The sequence below is a fragment of the Mandrillus leucophaeus genome, unplaced genomic scaffold (assembly GCF_000951045.1).
Source record: "Mandrillus leucophaeus isolate KB7577 unplaced genomic scaffold, Mleu.le_1.0 Scaffold786, whole genome shotgun sequence".
NCBI classification, from domain to species: Eukaryota; Metazoa; Chordata; class Mammalia; order Primates; family Cercopithecidae; genus Mandrillus; species Mandrillus leucophaeus.
This window is the reverse complement of record NW_012108541.1, coordinates 219,570-239,840: the sequence shown is the minus strand read 5'-3', so window position 1 is coordinate 239,840 and position 20,271 is coordinate 219,570.

Here is a 20,271-nt window from a genome sequence, read left to right as displayed (position 1 = left end):
AAAGTGCTGGGATTACAGGTGTGAGTCACTGTGCCTGGACTAGATTAGCTTTTTAAATGGCTATCACTAATGAAATTAATGTATAATTTAAATTTTGAAATGCGCACTATAAAAGAGGCCACAAAATTGCATGTGTTTATTAGTAGCATAAATTTTCTCTTTAGTAGCATCTTTAAGCAGATAAGAAACAAAAAATTGCTAGCATAATATAATTGTTAGTGCAATTTAAAAGCAGAAGTATAGCTATGAAAGGGAAAGATTCTATTTGGGCAGAAAGTTGTAACCTTAAACCTGAACTTCCCTTAAGCCATTTGCTTATTTATGAAGATACTTCTTCATGAATTTACCATTTCTTAAATATGTTATTTCATTCACTCATTTGTTTTGCACTCACTGAAGGCTAAAACAGATCACAACAAGTAACAAATTAATAAAATGATGATTCTACAGGCAATAAGCCAGGGAGGCTGAGATGCCATGAGTTGGGGGAAGAACATTCTAAAGGAAAGGATTAGCAAGCACAAGGCCCTGGAGGTAGAAGAGCTTCAAGAATGGAAAGGAGACCAGTGTAATGGTCCATGGAGAGGGAGGGAGGGCAAGCGTAGAAAGAGGAGAGATTGAGGAAGGGGCCAGCAGCTGGCTCAAGCAAGGCCTCTTGTGGCACAGAAGGAGTTTGGGGGTTTTTTTTTTGAGACGAAGTTTCACGCTGTCACCCAGGCTGGAGTGCAGTGGCTCGATCTCGGCTCACTGCAAGCTCCGCCTCCCAGGTTCACACCATTCTTCTGCCTCAGCCTCCCGAGTAGCTGGGACTACAGGCGCCCACCACCACTCCTGGCTAATTTTTTGTATTTTTTAGTAGAGACGGGGTTTCACCATGTTAGCCAGGATGGTCTCGTTCTCCTGACCTCGTGATCCGCCTGCCTGGGCCTCTCAAAGTGCTGGAATTACAGGCATGAGCTACTGCGCCCGGCCTGAGTTTGGGTTTTATTTAAAGGGTAACAGATGCCTTTGAAAGGTCTGAAGCAGAGCAGTGACAGGATCTAATTAAGTTTTCAAAAAGATCTCTCAGCCTACTGTGGGAAGAATGAATTGGAGGGATCAAGAGCAGAAGAAAAGTAGGGAAGAGGAGATGAAGAGGAGATCATTAATAGGTGCCAAAACAGAGTTTGGTAGAAGAAATAAGACCTAGTGTTTGGTGGATCAGTAGGGTGCTATAGTTCACAGTAATCTATTATCTATTTCAAAGTAGCTTAAAGAGAACAGTTTGAATGTTTCTAGCATAAAGGACAAATATTTAAGAGGATAGATATCCCAGCTACATGGATTTGATCTTTACAAATTATATGACTATATTAACTTACCATATATACCTTGAAAATATGTACATCTATTATGTGTCAATCAAATAAAATGAAGAGCAGAAGGGAAAAGGCCAGTTAAGAGGTTAAGGTTACAGGGGTTTGGGCCAGGGTGTCAGCAGTGAACATGGAGAGAAGTGTACGGTTTTGAGATAAATTTGCAGATGAAACCTACAGAAGTTGATGATGAATGGGGTGTGGGGATAAGGTAAGAGATGAATGAAGGATGAATCCCATGATTTTTCATCCATATGTCCCCATTCCTCCAGTTCATTTTTGCTTTTACTAAAAACTAAGTCTTTCAAATCTTAAGGAGAAAGAAAAACAAAAGGAATATAGGAAAAAATGCATTCATGGCTTTAAAAAATGTTGTGAATCTTATGCAGAATTTTGAACGCTTGGTCTTACAGTGGCTTTTGGCCAAAAGCAATAAAATTACAATGTGCACATTGGGTGCATAGCTGGCCAGATTGTGGAATCATTTCAAGGCGTATACTGAAAAATGTTTCTGTCTCTTGAATCACTTCTGATTGTAATGTAAGTTCCACCAGTCGAACTAATTTTATATGCACAGAAAGCTATACAACTTCACGGGAAATATAAATTTTTCATTGACTAGTGGCCTGTAACTACTTTGAGTGTAATTACACATTTTTCATTTAAGATCAATTCCACAAAATCGTTTTTATGACCTAAGGCTGCCTTCTTAATAATTGGGTGCAGCTAATTTATTAGGGTGTGCATGTATTGGTATAGATGTCATTCTTGCCGGGTTTTAATTTAGAAACAAGCTCCATGTGGGGATGGAAAGGACTCTCTGGTTTCACATGTTTTCCCTTATGCTGAGCCCTCCTTTGTTTCTCAGGATATACAGTTATGGAGAAAGCTACGACAACCTGTTCTTAAAACAGCTCAGTAGACAAATGAGGGTATTTTCCATTTAATACTAGGGAAGATGCCCCTCTCAAAACATAAAAATCAAATCTGATCTCTCTCACTTGAAGCAGATGAATAATTCATGGAGTTAGGCATAATGAGGTTTGGCTTGGAGAAATTTTTAGTTTTATTTTAATTAGTTATTTAGTTGTTATTTCATTCACTCATTTGTTTTGCACTCACTGAAGGCTAAAACAGATCACAACAAGTAACAAATTAATAAAATGATGATTCTACAGGCAATAAGCCGGGGGGCTGAGATACCATGAGTTGGGGGAAGAACATTCTAAAGGAAGGGATTAGCAAGCCCAAGGCCCTGGAGGTAGAAGAGCTTCAAGAATGGAAAGGAGACTAGTGTAATGGTCCATGGAGAGGGAGGGAGGGCAAGGGTAGAAAGAGGAGAGATTGAGGAAGGGGCCAGTTTTTATATAACAACTAAATAACGAATATTTAGTTATTTTTTTTTTTTTTTGTCTTTAAAGGAAAAGAGCCTATGGAGTTGTCTTCTATCGCAAGATTCAAGTGCCATGGAGGCTCCAGTAAGGGAGCATGGGGGTAGGGGACCATCACTTTATGTGGAAGGAAATGTGCTTGTATAGACACTTAATTCAATACATTTATGTGAATTTGCATCTCCTCAGTGGCTTGTCTCCCTTCAGTAAATATGAGCCAGAGGCCTGACTTCTTTAAGTAGGTGGAGTCTAGTATGAAGGGGTACGTCCTAAAGCTCGGGCTGGTTTTGCTTTGTGCTCCATTAGTGTTACTGAAACCTAGGTCCTGTTGCTCACTGTACAGAAAGCCAATCACTGAGAGAGGAAAGAAGGCTGTATTTGGGTGCTGCAGCCAAGGAGAACAGGAGATGAGTCTCTAATCTGTCTCTCCAACCAAGTAAAATTAGGGGCTTATATAGCAGGAGATAAATGTAACTACATGTGGAAAAACAGGAATTAGGGAGCAGTAGGGAAGAGGAGATGGTAAACAGGAATCATAATGGGTGAGTGGTATGGTATCTTGTTATCTGGATGTGGTGATCTGGTGAATTTCAGTTCCTTGATCCTATCTGGAAGGCCTGAAGGTGGAGTTCCTGAGGAAGGATCTCAGATAAGACAAATTTAAGTTTCAAGCTTACAGAAGATCGATTTCTCTGTTTAACCCCAAACCTTTTAACACCAGTTCTATGGAACATTTGGGCTGGTTTCATTAGGAGGAGCCTGGCAGTTGGGATGTAGTCCTCTGGCTATGCTCATTCAGAAGTGTTCAAGAAGTTGCTGGCAGGGTTGACCAAGGAAGCTCTCTGTGGACTCAGACCCCACTGTCTATTTCCTTTTAATAGTGATAGCCTGGTGTCTTCGATCTTTTTGTGAGACTTACAGATCTTCCTGTTTTCTTTTTTTTTCTGTTTCCTTTAACTTTTAATCGTGAACATTTGGATCTGTAATAAAATATTTGAAAACAGCTTTTTTTTTTAAATTATACTTTAAGTTCTAGGGTACATGTGCACAACGTGCAGGTTTGTTACATATGTATACTTGTGCCATGTTGCTGTGCTGCACCCATCAACTCGTCAGCACCCATCAACTCGTCATTTACATCAGGTATAACTCCCAATGCAATCCCTTCCCACTCCCCCCTCCCCATGATAGGCCCCAGTGTGTGATGTTCCCCTTCCAGAGTCTAAGTGATCTCATTGTTCAGTTCCCACCTATGAGTGAGAACATGCGGTGTTTGGTTTTCTGTTCTTGCGATAGTTTGCTGAAAATGATGGTTTCCAGCTGCATCCATGTCCCTACAAAGGACACAAACTCATCCTTTTTTATGGCTGCATAGTATTCCATGGTGTATATGTGCCACATTTTCTTAATCCAGTCTGTCACTGATGGACATTTGGGTTGATTCCAAGTCTTTGCTATTGTGAATAGTGCCGCAATAAACATACGTGTGCATGTGTCTTTATAGCAGCATGATTTATAATCCTTTGGGTATATACCCAGTAATGGGATGGCTGGGTCATATGGTATTTCTAGTTCTGGATCCTTGAGGAATCGCCATACTGTTTTCCACAATGGTTGAACTAGTTTACAATCCCACCAACAGTGTAAAAGTGTTCCTATTCTCCACATCCTCTCCAGCACCTGTTGTTTCCTGAGTTTTTAATGATTGCCATTCTAACTGGTGTGAGATGGTATCCCATTGTGGTTTTGATTTGCATTTCTCTGATGGCCAGTGATGACGAGCATTTTTTCATGTGCCTGTTGGCAAAAAAAAAAAACAACAAAAAAAAACCCATCCAAAAGTGGGCAAAGGATATTAATAGACATTTCTGAAAAGAAGACATGCAGATCTTCTTGTTTTCTCAAGGATGCCAACACAGCAACATTTTAGATGCTAAATATGAAAATGATAACACCTGGCTCCTGCATTCATAAAAAGGTTGCTATTTAAATAAAAGATGAGACAGCTTCATGTGAGAATCTCATCAGCAGGACGGTTGTCTGTAATGAGTGGGCCAATGCAAAGCTGATGCTCTGGGAGGAAGAGATCACTTCATATTGATTGAAGTATGCAGAGAAAGCCTCTTGACAATGGGTAGGTTTTGAGTGATTTAGGGATTTTGTTGAATGTTGAGAAAGAGAGAGGAAATCTTAAAAGGCCTATGCTGGGAATGGACATGGCCTGTTCGGTAACAATGAGGAAACTGATTTGACAGCAAGGAGGTTTGTACTGGAGAAGTAGGCTTAGGGCCAGGTTATGGAGGCCTTCAACACTGGGTGAGGCTTCTGGACTGAAGGCAGTGGGGAGCTTGAAGGCTTCTGGGTAGGGAGAGCGCATGATCCCACTGGCATTTAGGAAGATTAATCCAGCAGCAAGGCTTGCAGTTAACTGGTGATCTAAGATTGCAGGTATTGCACTTATCCATAGGAGAGATCGACAGGACTTTGGGAAGCACACAGGAAGGAACAGGGAAAGCAGGATTAGTTCATGTGAAGGAGAAGCAGGCAGCTCTTGGTGACTGGCTGTCAGTGAGGGAAAGAGGTGGGCGCAGGGGCACACTTGCACCCCTCTAGTCTATTTTACACATGGTTCTGCTTTCCTCTTCTTGGTGTTTAGTCCTCTGACAAAAAGCAATTTGTCCCAAGATGTTAGAGCCTTAATGTTTTACTCTTAGGAAGATACAGATGTATATATATTTAGAGACCAAAAACTGTTGGCAGGCATGAAAACCAATGCATCGGGTTACCAAGCATCACTACAGGCAAGGAGTAAAGCTATGTTCATATTTTTATGTAGAGGCCCTCCCACAATCCCTCAAACATACCACCTGGGTGGGCATCTCTGAGTAAGGGTTGCCTGGGATGCCTGTATATTACCTGACGGACGAGCCCACCACTTGGTCCTGCCACATGCAAACTTAGAGTTAGATGACCAACACATTTAGGGAAAGTCATTGGTCTTTTCTCTTTGTGGATTCCAATGATGTGCCCCAATTACTAAAGCTCTCAAATGAGGACCCACTTAGGGTAGCAGGTACATTGTGTTTGCGGCATTCCTCTGAAATGTAAATGACAGAATAACATTTGTGGCAGACACTTGGGCAGTGCTACTTTTAGAATTGACTATAATTGCCGGTGCCTCTGTGCTCCTTGCTGTGGTATAATGGGGCCTGCCTCATGAAGCTTACAGTCCAGTGAGCCTTTCTTATCTTTGATCAGCCCACATACCCATGTGATGACTTGGATATCCCTAGACAATAGATATTTGGGGTTTTGCCCTGAAGCATCCAGGACGCATGTGAAACCTGGGAAAGCGGCACAGATGTTGACAAGTTAGGCAAGAGCTGCTCATGGGAGCACTGTGAACTTCCTGATGGCACGAATTCATTCACTGAGCACATACATGGTATACGTACAGTAGTGAATACTTGCTTATACACTCATATTGGTGCAGAGTCTGACACATAGTAAATGCTTTAAAATGTTTGTTCAATGAATAAATGAATGTTATGAAATACCCTACTGATTCCTTGAAGATCCTCTGGCCCACTCAGCTGCCTCTATTTCTCTATGTGAAATAGAGAGAGAGAGAAAAGATAGATAGAGAGCGACCAAGACTGAGCCCCATCAGACCATATCCTCAAAGGAAAGTGCCTGGGAACAGAGTGTGTGAGTGGGGTCCTGCCAGTCACAGCAGGGAACAAAGGCCACCTGGAAGACTGTGTGATCTAGCATCACCGGGAAGGCAGCACTGGATGCTAGGATTCCTTGGTCTAGGTCATTGGGTCTTTTTGAGGAACCAACTGCAAGATGGACCTTATAATGGCTTTAAATAACTGCTTAACACAGTTAAGGTTCCATTCACACTTTGTGGTCAGAGTGCTAGCTGTTCAGGAGAAGGTACTGACCATGACTGTGTACCAGCAAAGGATAGTGTGTCATCACCCAGGGCAGAGACCACACTTGATTGCAGTCAAGCTATGTCCTGCATGTGTGGAGTCAGGAAAAGATCGAGATGAGGCTGGTGGTTTAGGTTTGGCTCTTATTGTGAAGAGCCTCATTTCCTCTGGAACCTGGACTGTGTCCAAAGGTAACAGGGAGGGAGTCATTGCAAAATTTTTAAGCAGAAGAACTGAAATTCTCTGGTGTATGTTTTAGAAGCAAACCGTGGCAGAAATGTGTATGGAATTGGAGGGGAAGAAAATTGAAAGTAGAGAAGCCAGTAAGAATGTCATTACCATTCCCAAGTGAGTAGCACTATGGGCTGTGGGTGATTTTTGAGGATTTTTCTATCTATTGTTGTGTTTGTGGGGATGCAATTAGGCTCATGATGCAGCTGAATGTTAAAAATGGTGAAATTCTTTTGTATTTGCATTGTAGTTTAGTAAGTTATGAGATTAGTTTTGCCCGTTAATGAATCAGCAAATTAACATTCTGTGATTTTATGATCTGGCAGAATTCCATCTCCTTATATTTCACTCTTTGCTAAAGGAATATCTTGCTTTCCTTCTTTTAGAAGTTGAGTTGGAATCACATAAAAATATAGCAAAACATTATTTGCTGTGAAACGCTACTAACATGGGCCTCTAGTGCCGTGAAGGAGTTGGTTTATTCATCAAAGCACCTAAACTGCACTCAGGGAGGAAGTTAGAAGCCAGCAGAATTGGGCTCACTTTCATAGATGGTCATATACATACAGGTTCTTGAGCTTTGGGCAGATGCAGTGCAAGCATATTTATTTGTTTAGTCTGTTAGAAAGAGATCCTTTTTTCCCCCAGCACCTATCTTATATTATTGCAGTTACTGGGATTGCTCGGGTATGATGTGAGTTTAATCAGGGCCAAGTGTGTAAAGTAGCTTTTTAAACATGGGCTTGGACTGAAGATTCTGAGAATCGTGTTCTTAGTTAAAAGGAGAGGGAAGCTGCCACCTCTCTTGGGTGGTTTTCACTAATGAATCCCTGTTCTCTGTGGTATCAGAGTTACAGCTTTTGGAGATGGAAAGAAGTATCTGGGTTTCAGATGGAAAGAAGAGTAGCTGAGTTTCAACACAATGGTGATTAGTAAATGGAACTTTCTTGTTATTGGCCGAAGGATCAGCTACTAGCCTTGGCTTACTGCTAAGGTGGAATACCACCTGTAAGAGAAATCTCACGAAGGGCTTTGGTCTAGGCCACAGGTTGGCAAGCTTTTTCTGTAAAGTGCCAGGTAGTCAACATTTTAGGATTTGTGGGCTGTGTCGTCTCTGTTGCAACTACTCAACTCTGCCATTGTAGTGAGGAAAGCAGTCACAGACAATACTCAAATCAATGAGCATGGCTGTGATCCAATAAAACTTTATTTACAAAATAGGTGGTGGCCTGTGAGCTTTAGTTTGCTGAGTGTTGGTCTAGGGAATAACTAATGTTAGAGAAGTGGGTGGAGAGGATTGCATTACTAAACTATCATATTATATTCCCCTGTCTCTCACCTTTTCACATGTTTGCCTCTAGGCACCTTCCCAGAAATATAGCAGAAAATTATAGCACCATCCAAACCCTACAGTTTGTTTTATTTAAGAACTCAATGCAATGCCATGCCAAGGGGAATAAAGGAATTGCAAAAAGTCATCAAGGGTATGCCAGCAAATTTCATATTTATTGATAGAGTGAATTGAAGCTAATCACAGGGTAGTGGATGATCACGTAAAAATGAACATTTCATATGGAGGTGAACAATTTATATTTTTTTATTCTTTTGGTGTACCCAGAAGAAGATTGGTTGTTTTTCACATGGTTGTGAACACTAGAGTTTCTCTGTTTATGTCCCATTAACTTTCCAGCTCTGGTTTTATCATTACCCAGAGGTTTCGATGCTCCTCTCCAAACCATTAGGGGTTAGTCTGCTTTTCTATTTTTTCCCCAAAGCTTAGAAAACTCATTGTATCAGACACCTTTTGTGCACTTGTTTGCATTTTCTCAGCCTCACTTGCCTCTTGCTCCAACTTTGCAGAACCTTGAGTGAATTCCGCCAGGTACAACCTGACATCACCTTGTCCCTTGCCCTCTAATCAACCTTCTTGCTCCCCACCCAGGGCTTTCTAGTTGAACTGTAGCAGGCACCCCCACCCACTCCTCCACGCCCACAAGCAGTAAACTTCTAACAAAGGAGAATGGGAGCCAGAGGATATATTCTTTACCTTTCTCCCCCATGTGGTATAATCCTGAAATGCTGTTCTGTGACTTCTCAAGCAGTCACAGTTAGCGGTGGCCAGTTCAATGGCGCATCAGTATGTTGGCCCCCACTTGTTCCTCACTCCTGCTCCTGAGGGTTGCACTCTCTACTAACATGCTAGCATACAAATCCTGTGACTTGGGATCTTCTTTCTGGGAACCCAAGCTATGTCTGCTCTAGGGAGAAATAGCTGACATGCCAAAGGAATTGCAGGGCCCAAGGGCACATGTGCAGGAAGGGAGCTTGTGGGTGTCTGACTGGGGAGTAGTGTGTGGAATAGAAGCCTGGACAGGAGGATTTACTAACATGGGGGCGCTCACCTGTGACTCTGGACTTGATGTTTTGGCAATCATTTTTGGAATCAACACAGAAAGCCATGGGAACTGCCTCAGCTTCACTCCTCCTAGTACCTCCTCCTCCCCACATTATTGCTGATTTCACTATTGCCTGGGGGGCCCATTTTGCAGCCTGATGGTCTCACATTGCAGGGGTTTGCCCAGAATGCAAAGTAGCTGCTAGCTGGTGTTTGCTGTGCCTTGTTTTTCTGAGTCCATAGGAGGGAAGATTGCTGTACTCTGCTCTACATTTTCTAACACACCCTCCTTTCAGCCCCAGGAAAGATGCCTCCCTTCTCTGTGCACAATCTTGGCCAGCAGCCTCAGGAGGCGTTGAGGATGTAACTCATGGAAAGTATGATGTGGCGCTGTCACAGAGGCTCAGGGTTTCCAGCTGGGTTTGTAGCATCCCAGAAGGTGGCAGGAATTCTGTTCCAAATTGGATCTCAGAGTTCGAACCAGGTCCTAGAAATCCCTTCTGACCAAGTCACAGAAATGGGAGTGGGGAAAACTAAAGGAAGATCCCAGCAAAGCAGCACACCCTCTCCTTGCTCTGATGCCACCCACAGCTAGCCCAGTCCTAGCTAAAGTTGGTGTGAATAATTATCACTTTCTTTCCAGTAACGGTCCTTCCAGCTCATTTACCCAGTAGTAGAGATTCAGATTCAGCATTGTCTTTTTTTTTTTTTTTTTTTTAAATCAGCCTCTAGGATTTTTCTGTTACTTTTCTTGATCGTATTAGTTTCATGCTTCAGCTGTTCATGCTTCTATAACTGCATCTGCATTTTCGTCTCCAGTCCCAGGCTGATCTCACACAATATCATCAGCGTTAGAGCATTAGAAGGGAAAAAGAAAAGCTCCAAGTAGATTGAGGGGCAGAAAAAGAATGAGACATGATACAACATCTGGGCTCTCAAAAGGCCCTCTTGCTTAAACTTCCTGGTTTGCAAAGGAATTTACAGACCGAGTGTATTCACGTTTTCATTTGCGTGTATCCCCTAGCCTCCTTCTTAGTTTTGAGACAATTAGAAAGATTTTTTTCCCAGCTTGGTGTTCTTCCCGATGGGCTTCCAGGAGCACCCCTGATTTCCTAGGACTTGTGGAAAAGGTATGATTTTTTTATTACCTTGAAACCTAGTTGATGAAAACAAACGAAGATGTGCTTAACCTCTCTTAGCAATTTTTCATTTGCTTTTATTCAGAGACTCAATCCTGAGAGGTAATCAGAAAATTGCATCAGAGAGGAGATAGACTACTACAGATGCCCTCTAGTCTCTAAGAACTATGGCCACATAATTGTTTTCACTGTACTTGATGATAATTCCTGAGAGAAAGAGAGGATTATGTAAGAGAAAAAATATTCCTAATCCGTAAACAAGCCTATGCAAGCAAGGATCAAGTCTCCATTTTACCACATATTAACCGTGCCACACTGGGTAGATTGTTTAGCTCTCTGAGGTTTCTTCTGTCAGTTGCAAAACTTTGTTGCTCTGTTGCAAGGTTAGAGTTTGTTAAGTTGCTCACACAGAGTGCATAGTAGGTACACAGTAAATGGTTGTTTTTATTAGGCAACAAGGCACTTTGTGTATCTGTTGATACTTTCCTGCTTAGTGTCTGCAAATTTGCAGTCTTTTTTTTTTTTTTCTGAGACAGAGTTTTGCTCAGTAGCCTGGCTGGAGTGCAGTGGCGCGATCTCAGCTCACTGCAAGCTCTGCTTCCCAGGTTCACGCCATTCTCCTGCCTCAGCCTCCTGAGTAGCTGGGACTAGAGGCGCCCGCCAGCAGGCCCGGCTAATTTTTTTTTGTATTTTTAGTAGAGACGGGGTTTCACCATGCTAGCCGGGATGGTCTCGATCTCCTGACCTCATGATCCACCCGCCTTGGCTTCCCAACGTGCTGGGATTACAGGTGTGAGCCACCACACCCGGGAAATTTGCAGTCTTGGATTGAATTGCTGAGTCCATCAAAAGAGACTTGAAAAGATCAATAATAAATCTTTGAAGAGAAAGAATATGCGTAAGTGCCATTTGTTCCTATCAAACAAACTTTTTGACATGCTAAGAAGATCCCCCTCAGACAGCATCATCAATTAATCGTGAAAATTATTAGATTAGGAGATATATCATCTAAACACAATCAACCTGTTTTTCAATTATCACTATTCCATGATACACAGAAGAATAAGAACAGCTAACACTTATTCGTTACTGAGTATGTGCCAAGTGCTTGACCATCAATATTTCATAGAATCCTCATAGCCATTCTGGTGGGCAGGCACGACTGTTATCCGTGTGCTCCTGGGGAGGACACCGAACTGACAGAGGATGGCTTCCTTGCCTAAAGTCACATGGCGGGCAGTTTAGGAGGTAGGCCTTGGCCCTGGTCTCGACTCAGAGCTCTTGCCCACTGTGTCCTGCTGCCTCTACCCTCTGCGTTTTACCAGTGTCGCCTTTAACACAAGGCAAACGTGGTACTTCCTTCACTGCGGTGTCCTCATGGCCACATTGGAGACTGAGGCAAAAGGAAAAGTGTGCACCCCTGGAGACACTGATCAGAATATCCTCTCATTTTTGAAACAAGTGGAAACAGTTAATAAAAGCTCTACAGTAACAACAAAAAACCCCACAAAGGCTATATGTAAAGCCAAACATTGCCTAATTCTTTTTTTTTTTTTTGAGATGGAGTTTCCCTCTTGTTGCCCAGGCTGGAGTACAACTCCTCAGGTTCAAGCAGTTCTCCTGCCTCAGCCTCCCAAGTAGCTGGGATTACGGGCGCCCGCCACCACGCCTAGCTAATTTTTTGTGTTTTTAGTAGAGATGGGGTTTCACCATGTTGACCAGGCTGGTCTCGAACTCCAGACCTCGGGTGATCCACCCGCCTCAGCTTCCCAAAGTGCTGAGATTACAGGCGTGAGCCACCGTACTTGGCCACATTGCCCAATTCTTATACCATTGTCAACCTTCATAAACCTGGAGGGGTCAGTAGGGCAGGGGGAGGGTTGGCCCAGGGGTCCTATGGCCCAGGGAGGTTGGGCCGATTGGGAATGACTGTTCCCATTATAAAATAACACAGGGTGGTAAAACAAACAAACAGCATGGCCATCTTTATTTACAATTTTGATTTTTTTCCATCATGGATCTTTTTTGGCATTCGTTTTTATTTTTTAAAAGATTGCATTTGACCAGGCATAGTGGCTCAGGCCTGTAATCTCAGCATTTTGGGAGGCTAAGGCTGGAGGATTACTTGAGTCCAGGAGTTCAAGACCAACTTGGACAGCATAGGGATACTCTGTCTCTCCAATAAATTTGAGAAGAAAAATTAGCCAGGTGTGGTGGCATGTGCCGGTGGTCCCAGGTCCTCAGGAGGCTGAAGTGGGAGAATTGTGTGACAGAGTGAGACTCTGTCTCAAACAAACAAACAAACAAACAAAAAAAAGGACTGCATTAAAATTTTCTGTATCTTGATTTTAGAGTTCTTTGGTGCTACGTTGTTGGGCCTGCAGTGACAGCCTCCCATGCCTCACCTTAATCTTGGCTTTGCTTTGTTGCCACGAAAATTTGAGGAGTGAATGGTCTGTTTTAAAAAATACCCAGCTACAGTGAAGTGAGTGATGAGACTATAAGGATAAGAACAACAACAAATGATCACTAAACTGAACTGCAGGACCAAGGAGAGGAATTTGATTTTCTCTTCTTTTGGGACAGGGTCTTGCTCTGTCACTCAGGCTGTAATACAATGGTACAATCATAGCTCACTGCAGCCTTGAACTCCCAGGCTCAAGATACCCTCCCACCTCAGCCTCTCAAGTAGCTACAACTACAGGCGCGCACCACTACACTCAGTTATTTATTTATTTATTTTCATAGAGACAAGGTTTTGCTATGTTGCCCAGGGTGGTCTTGAACTCCTGGGCTTAAGTGATCCTCCTGCCTCGGCCTCCCAAAGTGCTGGGATTATAGGTGTGAGCCACCACACCCAACTGTTTTTTGTTTTCTCCTCTGAGAAGAAAAGGGTGAGGGAGAGAAGGAAGGATGGATTGGGAAAGCAGGGCCACTGATCTGCAGAGAGGCTGTGCTGGGCGAAAGGGGATAGAACGCTCCCTGGTCATGTCAGGGCCACAGAGGTTGTCATAATAATGCTACTTACCCTTCCATTTGAAGAGGTGTGTGTCATTGGGGTTTAAACCATCTTTGTCTCATTGAAATTTTCAGTTGAGGCCAGGAGTAGCGGCTCACGCCACACTGCTAGGATTACACCTAGCACTTTAGGAGGCTGAGGTGAGAGGATTGCTTGAGCCCAGGAGTTCGAGACCCCTGTCTCTACGAAAAGTCAAAAAATGTGGCAGGAAGATTGCTTGAGCCTGGGAGGTCGAGGGTGCAGGGAGCCATGATTGCACCACTGCACTCCCACCTGGGTGATGGAAGTGAGACGCTGGATCAACAAGTAAATAAATAAGAAATCTTTAGTAGATTATGTTAAACCTACTTATGTTTTGGGTTGCAGAAATAAGCAGGCTGCTGAGTTCATGCTTAGTGGATGTTGCGAGGAACAGATCGACTTCAGCAGGAGCCTGGAGGGAAAGGGTCCGAGACAACTTGACCTCCTAGGAGTTTATAGAAATCATGGGAAAGTGTTTACGTTTCCATAGAGCAAGTAAGAAGGGGTTTGAGTTAGTCTTATCTAAATCTGGAGAGGCAGGGAAGGACTCCCACATCTTCTGGTTTCCTGAAAAATCTTCTGGAAGAAATTCAGGAGACTAAGTTCTAGATAGGGTTGTGACTTGATTCTAGCAGATGCTCCTGGGATTGCAGATTTGCTAAATGTTTTTCCTTTTCTGTTTCTCATCTTCAGGGGGCAGGATCACTGTCTTATTATTATGTATCATGAGCTTGCAGAATATAGTAAGTAGTCCCACCCTGCTTGCTCCTTTTTCCTTTTACACAACCTCCCTGCCAACGTGGGTATGTCCACCTGGGCAGGCAGGAAGAACAGCGCTGCATGCTGTCTAGGCATTTGTGTGTGACTGGAGGGTATCAGTACCCCTCTCTCTTGTCCTGGAGTGTGCTCCTCCCTAACCTGGGCAAGGGAGGCGATCAGGGAACACAGCATTCTCAGGCACCCAGGGGTCTCTCCACCACTATTCCAGTTGAAACTCCACTTGGAGAAGAAGGGAAAGGTGGTCCTCCAGCCTGTCCCCAGGGGAGCTTGTAGCAGAGTGGAAGTGGGTAAGTCCTTCCCCTTCCTGGAATCCGCCTGCTACTCTGGTCTCTGCTCCATAAACCTCACAGGACTATTAGACAAATTTATGAAATTTTTATTGACGAGATAGGGGATCTGAGAATGGCAGCTTAGTGTGAGTTTTATCTTACTTAAAGCTGCACAAAGATGAGGAGGTCTTTGCATGCTCAGAACTTTGCTAGGAGAGTGTTACCTGATATATCCCTCTTTCTCGCTAGCCCCCAGTCCCAGATAGCACCCCTGCTTCAGGTCCCCGAGTCAGGCACACTCATGAGCAACACTCCATGGGGTTCAGGCAGCAATTCTGCTTATTGGGGGCTTCCTGCAGTTGCAGTAATGAACAATGTCTCAGAGCCTTTTGCAAGGCCCTGGGGCGGTGGTGGGGTGGCATCTGTTCCTGTGTGTGAAGTTTTATGTGGATCTTTGGAATACAGTTCTGTGTTACCACCAAGAAGGTTCAGTGCCTGATTTTCTTACTCACCTCCTCACCAATGTAAGCATTCAATTTTCTTAGAAACAACGCAGTTCAGTCTCATGGGAGGAGGGACATTTATCCATTTAGCATGGCTTTGACTTTGCAGTTTTTAGAGTAGGTTCAATTGTTATGGCTCTTTCCTGCTTTCCTGAGCCTGGCTTGTTTTAGAAAGAAACCACGTCTACTTTAAACAATATTATTACCAGTGAGGTATGGCATTAATTCTAATTACATTAATTCCACTTATCCCTTTGCCAGCGTACAAAACCTGCATGGTTTGGGAAAGAAGAATATTTTACCATCTTACATATTGTATTAGTGTTTTTTGGGCTGCTGTAATGGAATGCCATAGACTGGGTGGTTTATAAAAACAAAAATTTGTTTCTCATGGTTCTAGAGGCTGGGAAGCCCAAGATCAAGGTGCTGGCAAATTTGGTGTTAGGTGAAGACCTACTTCCTGGTTCATGGATAGATGTCTTCTTGCTGCATTCTGAAATGGTAGAAGGGATGAGGGCTCCCCAGGGCTTCTTTTATAAGGGCACAAATCCCATTTGCAAGTGCTCTACCATCATGACTTCATCACCTCCCAAGTGCTTCACCTCCAAACACCATCACCTTGGGCACTAGGATTTAACCTATGAATTTCGGGAGGACACAAATGTTCAGTCTATAGCACATACTTTATCCAAAATAAAGGTATTTATAAGCACACAAATTTGGTCCATCACTATTTTGGACATGAAGTAGAAAAGCTCCAAGTTGATTATTTCTTCTTGGAGAAAATTAAACACACAACAGAATTATAATACAGCCTTGTCTTCCTCTATTGACCCTTTTGCACTTAATACACTTCTATCACACACGGTACCCCACTGGGGATATGCTGTGTCAGCCAAGACATTCTTCTTTTTGTTCCCAAAATGTACTGTGTTTATTCCTTTACAGCTGAATAAAATCTCTGCTAACAGCAGAACCTACAAGCATATTTCCTTTACCATCCAGAGAAGATGTACTCCATCTCCCAAAATGATTGGTTTGAATGATGTTGCGTCTCTTGATATTTATCAGACATTTCTAACTTCTACCTCAAGACCCCTATCCTTTCTTCTGTGAAGAGGTGATCATGATAGAATAGCCATAGTAATAAAAACAGAGTGTTTTCCGTGTGCCAGGCACTGGGAGGTGTCCTGGTTAAAAACAAAAGCTCTGGAGACGGTCTAGTGTTTCAGTTTTGGCTCTGCCACTTACAAAGGTGACTTTGAGAAATAACTTAAACTCTTTAGTTCACTCATCTGTAAAATGGGGATACTTACAGTATTCTCCTCATGGAGTCGATGTGAAGAGTAAGTAAGTTCGTGTATGGAAAGCATTTATCATGGAGGTACATAGCAATTTCTCTGTACAAGTTAGCCATATTATTATAAATAACCTACCTGAAATCACAGGGCTATGAGTTGGTGCAGAAGTCCTGGAGCCATAGTCACTGCCCAAAATGAAATGTTAGTCTTATTACTATTATTCATTGGAGGACCTTTCCGTTCTTAATGAAGGGGTGGCCTGCCCCTCCACACCTGTGGGCGTTTCTCGAGAGACTTGAGAAAAAAAATGAGACACAGAGACAAAGTATAGAGAAGAAAAAGTGGGCCCAGGGGACCGGCACTCAGCTTACAGAGGACCCGCGCCGGCACCGGTCTCTGAGTTCCCTCGTATTTATTGATCATTATCTTTACCATCTTAGAAAAAGGGAAGTGGCAGGATAATAGGATCATCGTAGGGAGAAGGTCAGCAGTAAGACATATGAATAACGATCTCTGTGACAGGAATAAGTTTAAGGAAAGTGCTGTGCCTTGATATGCATATGCAAACATCTCCATAAACATTTTTAGTGCATAAAGAGCAGCATTGCACTAGCAAGTCCCACCTTTCGCCCTAAGGCGGTTTTCTCCTTTCTCAGTAAACAGAACATATAATCGGGTTTTACACCGAGATGTTCCATTGCCCAGGGACAGGCAGGAGACAGATGCTTTTCTCTGTCTCAACTGCCAAGAGGCTTCTTTCCTCTTACACTAGTCCTCCACAGCACAGACCCTTCCCGGGTGTCAGGCTGGGGGACGATCAGGTCTTTCCCTTCCCACGAGGCCATATTTCAGACTATCACATGGGGAGAAACCTTGGACAATACCTAGCTTTCCTAGGCAGAGGTCCCTGCGACCTTTGGCAGTGAACTTGAGATTAAGAGAATGGTGATGACTTTTCACAAGCATACTGCCTTCAGGCACTTGTTTAACAAAGCACACCCTGCACAGCCCAAAATCCGTTAAACCTTGAGTCACCACAGCACATGTCTCTTGCAAGGACGAGGTTGGGGGTAGGGTCACAGATTAACAGCATCTCAAATACAGAACAAGATGGAGTCTCTTATGTCTACTTCTTTCCATACAGACACAGTAACAGTCTGATCTTTCTTTTCCCCACACTTAAATTTCCATTTGGAGGACACTTCATTAAATGCTCATTTTTCTTGGTTGCCGCTTCCCCTCCTGACACACTTACACTTATTCCGCGCTGGAAGAAGAGGAATGATTCATCTGGTTGCTAAGTTTTGATGAAGGAACTGAGCATGGTGGCTCATGTTCCTCCTTCCACTGTTTTGTCACCTGCCTGCAGAGGATTTACGTGCTCCTTGGCAGGCCCCTGGGAGTCAGAGGGTGTCCTCTAGGTGTCCAGGACTGCCAGTGCCTGGGTGATTACATGCTCCTTTATCATATTTGGTATTAGTAAGCCCATGTGGCTACATGCCTGAGACATATCCTTCTACATAGGCCTTATCAGTAATAAAGCTTATATTTTGATATTTATCTGCTGGACACCTATGTCTATCTATTAATTGGATTCTGAACTCAGGCTTGGGAAAGGGAGGTACTACTTATTAACTCTTCAGACCCCACCAGTATCCTTCAAATAGACCATCAGGCTCTGTTGATTACCTGGTCTTGATTTCTCCTAAATTCAATTCTTCTCTCTGGCCTTTGTGCCGTTGCCTTGGTGTAGAATCTTATCAGTACTGCAGCAGCTTTCTAACGGTTTTCATTGCTAGTAGAGAATGAGATATATAGAGAATGAAATGTTTCTATTTCAGCCCATCCCTCTTCACCTCTGCACCTCTGTCTCAGCCCTAGAGTGCAGATATGACACTCCCCTACTCACAATTCTTAAGTGCTTCCCTCTGACTCCAGAACAATACATTGCTTAGTGCTTAATACAAGGCCTTCAAGGCCTGGCCGCCCCTTTGCCTTCTTAGTCATATGTATGCCTTAAGCAGCCTGTGTTCCAATTAATTTGAGCTAGTTGTTACATTCTTGGACATATCAGGTTCTCCTTTACCTGCATGACTTTGCAGATACTATTTCCTCACTTTAGAATGCTCTTTCCCACTTCTGTACCTGGCCACCATGAATTACTAAACTATTAGCTAAGGGCCATCTTCTCCAGGAAGCCTTACCTTTCTACTGAGTACATTCTACTTGTGGGCATCTGTGGCATTTACCCCACAGAGGTGCAAATGTCTGCCTTCACCTGTCCGCTCTGGTAGTTAATGAGCATCTTTAAACTGAGCACTTAGCTACAATGTTTTGTCCTGAGGAGGAGTCGTACATCCTCTTGTATCTTCTTGGTTCAAGTTGATGAACAGACAAATCACAGAAGAGGAAAACTAGCTGTTACAGAAACGTATAAAAAGCAACTCAACCTCAGGAGTGATTAGGAAAGATTCAAATTAAAACCACAACTGGATGCCATTTCATACTTTTAGGGCTGACAAAAATTAAAAAGCCTAGTAAGACCAAGTGCTGAAATAGATGCAGGCAACTGGTCCTGCCATGCACTGTTAATGGTAGTGGCAATTAGAACAATCACTGTGGTGTAATTTTACAACATCTAGTAAATTTGAAGATGCATGTGTGCTATGACCCAACCGTTCTACTTCTAGTTATATCCTCTGAACAAATTCTTACACCAGAAAAGTACAAGTATGCTCATTGCAGCATTACTTGTAATTATGAAAAGTCAAATGCGTTTAAATATCCATCCACAGAAGAATGAATAATAAATCACAGTGCATTTATGAAGTAGAATATTATATAGCAGAGAACATAAATCAACTAGAGCTAAAGTTACCAACACGAATAAATTTCACCATGATGAGTGAAAATGCAAATTGTAAATTGATACTTACTGTATACCATTTATTTAAAGTTTAAATGAGCAGCCAAAACAATATAATACATTGTTTAAGTATACACGCATATGTAGTAAAAATATAAAGGAATACTTGAGAATAATAAACACCAAGTTCATATTTATGGCTATTGCTGGGAGGGAGTGGAATGCACATAAGATATCTTAACTGTGTTTGTAATGTTTATTCACAAACTGAGTAGTGAGGTCAAAGTCACTCTATTATCCTCTGTTGCTTGATTATCTCTTGTATCTTGTTTTTCAAATGAGCAAAATATTTTATTACCAAAAGAAAAATTTAAAAAACCCTATATTTTGGAGTTGGATTTGAATTCAAATCCCTTTTCTTCTCTTTAGCAGGAAGGGCAAGTATGTTAACCTCTCTGGGCCTCAGTTTTCCCATCCATAAACTGAGAATAGTAATTCCTTATTCTGTAGGTTATATTAGGATCAAATGAGAGATTGCAAGCCGAACAGATAGCACAGTGTCTGGCACACATATTGAATGTTCAACTAATGTTAGAATTGATGATAATTCTAGAAGGCTCTTTATATATGCATGTTAAGTTTAAAGTGAAATAATGTCAGTTGTCAATAGCAAATACTTTATCAGTTCCCTTCCTGCCTATCCGAATTCCAAAACCTCAGCCTGAAAGATGGGTGATGCATTTAATTTTTCATGTTTAGAGTTTAATTAAGTCTTTCCCTGAGGTCATGACTGCATAGGTCAATATTGTTTTCAAAGCTAGGTTAATGTCCTTGACTTTTTAGATAATTTAGATAATTGAGATGCTTCAGGCAGAACCTGTCTAAATGCATAGTGTGTTGGACACGTAGGCGAGTCCTGACACATTAAATGTTCTCTCTTTCTCTGTCTCTCTCTCTTTCTCTCTCTCTCTCTCTCTCTCACACACACACACACACACACACACACACACACACACACACACACACACACTGTGCAGTCCATCCTGCACATTGCATTACTCTT